This window comes from Fulmarus glacialis, unplaced genomic scaffold, assembly GCF_000690835.1.
Source record: "Fulmarus glacialis isolate BGI_N327 unplaced genomic scaffold, ASM69083v1 scaffold14082, whole genome shotgun sequence".
NCBI classification, from domain to species: domain Eukaryota; kingdom Metazoa; phylum Chordata; class Aves; order Procellariiformes; family Procellariidae; genus Fulmarus; species Fulmarus glacialis.
Genome location: NW_009197276.1, coordinates 17,419 through 22,251, shown reverse-complemented (window position 1 = coordinate 22,251; position 4,833 = coordinate 17,419).

The window sequence follows — 4,833 nt, the reverse complement described above, 5'->3', positions numbered from 1 at the left end:
CATTAAATATATACTGTCACTGATTTATAAGAGAGCGCGAAGACAATATAATTACTGTAATTATGTCAGATACTTGCTGCAGAGTTGTCATTTGTGTTGGGAATTTTATCCTCTCACTATGGCAGGGGGGTTAAAACAACCACCACCAACTCGCACATAATTTTTTTCCCCCTGCCAATATATTCGTGCCACAAGTAACTTACTCAGAGGCTGTTGTTTGATCATTCTCTTTACAGACCATGGAGCTCATTAAGCGTATCATCATCTTAGGGATGACAGGGAGGTAGGCAAGGCTTTTGGGCAGCATGCTGCTTGCTTCACGCCCACGGGGGAGGCAGATTTGGGCTGTAAAGGTGACTTGGCTGACGCTACCCTGGCCAAGGCCATGTTGCAGTGAGAAAGTTCATACCCGTAGCTCACAAGAAGCCGCCGACAGGGAAATTTTGGTGGAAGATGCCTGCACTCGCCTGCCTCTGCTGGGGCAGGTACCCACCGCTGGGACCGGTGGGCTGAGAAACCCAGCGGTGGGTGCTGGGCATAAGGTCCCACCGTGCCTGCCCCGCCGACCAGCAGCACTCACTGAGGGACGCTGCGGCCAGAGCCCCTCTGCTATGACTTATTTCCCTCCTCCGTGAAGGTTTGCTATAGCCGCCTCCTGGCCTTGCTGGCAGGGTCGGGGACACCAGGTCACTCCTGTCTAGTCCGAAAACAGGGTGCCTGATTTTCGCTCATGACTACCGTGACAGATAACAGCTGTGCAGCCAGGAAAGTATGACTTATACGGTCTATGGAACATAAAATATGGGCTTATATGGTGCTATTGGATAAGGTGGGAAAGGGAAACTACAAGGAGGAGAAATATTTGCAAGGCACACAGGTATCTTAAAAGGGGTAGGAGCTGCTCGCCATGACCTGTGACGAGCAGAGAGAGAAACTGGGACATGAGGGTTGCTTTTGTAGGGAGGGGGCACCTGGATTTTCAGGCCACCAGGACACTTTGCTGGGGGTTCCCAGAGGGTGGAAAGCCTCAGCTGTCCAGAGGGGTGCCAGGGTCTAACCAGCACCCACCTCAGCCTACAGCTGGAGCCGGGAGCACCCCAAAACCTGCGAGTCCATGGCAGGTTTCACACAGCACCTTTGCAGTGAAGGAGGCAGCAGAGCAAGTCCCTTTCCCTGCAGAAGCCATTAATCAGTTATTAATGGCTACAGCAACAACTCTGCATGCCTAAAGAGAAGAGAGGAAATGAGAGTTTGACAGAGAGCTTTCCCTTCTGAACACATTAGGTTGCAGAATAAGATCCTCTTGCTTAAATAATAAGCAGGTTGGACAAAGGTAAGGCAGCAGACAAGTAGGCTTGCTCTTGAGCAGTCTTTAAAGTAACAAGAAAAGCAGCTTTACTCAGAGAGTTTCATCCCGGGACCTTGGCCCAGAGAGGCCAGAGCCTCCACGGCACTGCTGAGGGGGAGGCCTGGGGAGGGAGGGGGAAACAAGGCTGAGCCCAAAGCAGCTTTACAATTTTCTTCCTTTGAAAAAGTGTTAAATTCTACGGAAAAGCACACTGCTGATTTGGTAGCACTATCATTGCTGTTACTTAATTCCCTGCACGTTTATTAAATGTAAGCCCTGAGATAAAGGTGCTTTACAGCAACAAAACATCAAGCCACATCCGTGAGGAAAGTGCTGATTGCATCCTACACAAGGCTGAACTGAGGCACAGGGGAAGTGACCTGAGCGGTGTCTGACCCCAGCAGGGACCGGGACATTTTGCGTTTCAGCCCTGCCTCTTCACCACCATCTTGCCTTGTTCTCCTAATTGCTTGGCTCGTTTGTAAAAAAACAAATAAAATAAAAATTGAATTTAAAAGAACTCACTTAGCTTTGTAAAAACAAATGAAAAAAACATAATTCACCAGCAGACAAGTTGTTAGTCTCTGATTCAGACACGTATCATTGTTTCCCCAACAGCTTTTCCCCCCTCTCCATCCTCACCAGCTCTTCCATCATTTTCAATGTCTTGTATGAATAAGTCGGAAAAGAGACACATTGGAAAACCCTATAAGAGACCTGAAAAGTAATGAAATGAGCAGATTACAAGTTCTGCCAAGGTGTGTGTATTATCTGTGCATCACGTTTACCCATCTGCGCTAATGACAGTGCTTCCTCTGAATGCTCTTCTCCCACTTACTTCTTTATTAATTAAAACACATGTTTAGAAATGGCAGTAGGTGTAATGAGAATGACTGCACCTATACCAGTATTAACACTCTCCCCATTTAATTTACTGTGCTGTACACACACACATCTGGTGCCGTGAACAGCCACAGCGTTTTTGCAGTGCATACACTGGCTTCAGCAAAAAAGCACTTTTAACACCCAAGAACCAAAAAAACAGAGACAAAAATGGCAAACCACAGCAAATGATTTATTCTCTTTATTCTGGTTAGTTGTGCAGACAGGCGCTGGGGCGCAGAGCAAGCTGTGATACTCCAAGCAATTCCAGCTCTTGACACCATCGCTTGCATACAGGGCAGTACCAAAGCAATAACTAGAAAGTGCTAGCACATTTCCCCCGAGGGCTGCTTCACCTGCGTCACCTGCTATCCCATTTTATCCTCGGTTATTTCAAGGGAACATTAGTCCTTATTTCCTTTTCTTCTTGGTTTTCTATTTATCCCAAGGTTCCTGTTTACAGAGTTTGGTGCTTTGATGACCATGGTTTCTTCTCTGCTGAGGGTCTCCTATTGCCTCAGAAAGAAAATTATCTTTCCATTTACTTAATAAGGCCGCTCCAAGCTTAAGTCATTGGCCTGGCAAGAGGATGCACACAGGTCAGTTAAATTTGTCGCTTGTGACAAAACTTTGTTTCTCGTCTCCCTCTACAAGTTTAGCTGGTGTCCCGTGTGTACCACTCTTTGGGATTTGTGTGTGGAAATGCAACAGAGGCTACACATGCACAGCAGCTCTAGGGCAGAGTCTGGACAAACCAAGCCTAACTCACCAGGGTGTTACGCCACCTCTCCTGTTTTACTAACTGAGAGAAAAAGCCTCCTTGCTGCCTTTGAAGGTGGCTTCTACCAGCAGCTGATGTGCAGTTTTGGCAGATCCCAGCATAATCTTTATTTTTGCAGTCCTGTGTGACACACAGACTGGAGCAACGCTGACCCTGTTGGCCTGGGTCATAGTGCACTGACTTCAGGTCCATCCCCCCTTACTTCTCCCTGCTAAGGCTGAAGTGGACTAGCGTACCTTGTTTAGAAGAGCGGGACTCAGGTATATTATACCCATACATGTAATTGGGGCTGACATATGCCTGGGTCTTTTACACATGTGGTGGTTTCTTTTTCTGCCTAGAAACTTGGGATGGCATTGGAAGACTTTGAGCATTTGCCGAGAACCTCTGGATATCCAAAGTAATTCTCAGCCAGCCGCCAGACAGCGCCATGTCCTTGGCAAATCACCATGGCCCATCTGCAGGTCAACTGGATACCATATGTGCAGTAAATCCCACACATGCTTACTGTATCAAACCTTGTGCATATTTGCAAGGCATCTTCTAACATATTTCAGACACGGAAATCTCAGACAGACAGATAGCTGGGATGTGGAGCAGAGGAATGGAAAGGACTTTCAAACTGCCTGGTTTGAGTAATTTTAATTATATCATTCTGGCTAATAGCAGCCCACCGTCAAGGAGCGTGAAGACAACTAGTTTTTTCTCAGTAACTTAGTAGTGATTGTAAGCATGCTTTTTATTGTGGTGATTATACATTTCCCTTTTCTGGTCTTTACAGCTTTCTTGTCCACAGAAAACTTGTCTGCCTTACCCTCTCCTGGACTCTGAAAGACAGCAATTCCACAAAACTGATTTAAAAATAAAAGGTGTTTCTAACAGAGGCTGGATGATTTGGAAAAGAGGAAGATGGCTGAGCTGTCTTGAAATATGGAGGAGACATTGGCAAGACCTCTGTGTTGTTTATTTGCATATGAATGTGAAAATTTAAGGGAAGACGTTATTCATGCCTGACAGAAGGTACATAAAATCATTTGCATCATAAAGACAAGGTGGGCATACTTCTATACAGCAAAAGCTCAAGAACCTGGCCTGCCAGATAGCACATGGTTCATCCACCCATCCAGCCATACTCTTTGGCTGTTAACCCAAAATAGGACTGAAAACCTTTCGGAGAAAAGAGCCGACAAGCCACATGGTCTCATTTCAAATGTACCGACTGCCAGCGATCCCAATCACTAGCAGTGCGTCAGCACGGAGACTTCATGTACTGCTCACCCCGCCGTCTGTAGCTCCCCGGCAGCTCCGTGTGAGCGAGCATTTCCCACGGCCTTGGCTCATTGCTGCTCTTGGAGGTGGGCATAGGGTCGAAAATGCTGGACCCCCTCCTTTATTTAACCCAAGACCAGTCATGACAGCACAACTTACCATCCTGGAAGCCCCTGTGTCCCTACATCTCTTTTTCTATCTGGTGCTTAAAAAATATTAGGCAGTCCCTCTTGCATGGGTTTCTTTCCATTTTGCCTTTCTCCCCACCCTATTTTCCACACTAAGCACGTTATTTCAGACTAAACAAGCTATTTCTCATTCAGTCTATTAATATTTTGAAGTTCTGGCTCAGGCTTTTCCACTGTACACCAGTCTTTCGTCTTATATTAGTTTCTCTTTTAAAATACTAGTGCAAGATTTAAGTGATACCGTTTGCAGAAGGAATGGAGAACTCAAATGTGAAGAGCGACTGCAAAGGGCTGCAGAAAGATGTATCCATCTGGTTTTGTGAAGAAAATGATACAGCTCTTAAACTGCTGGTAAAGCTTTTTCA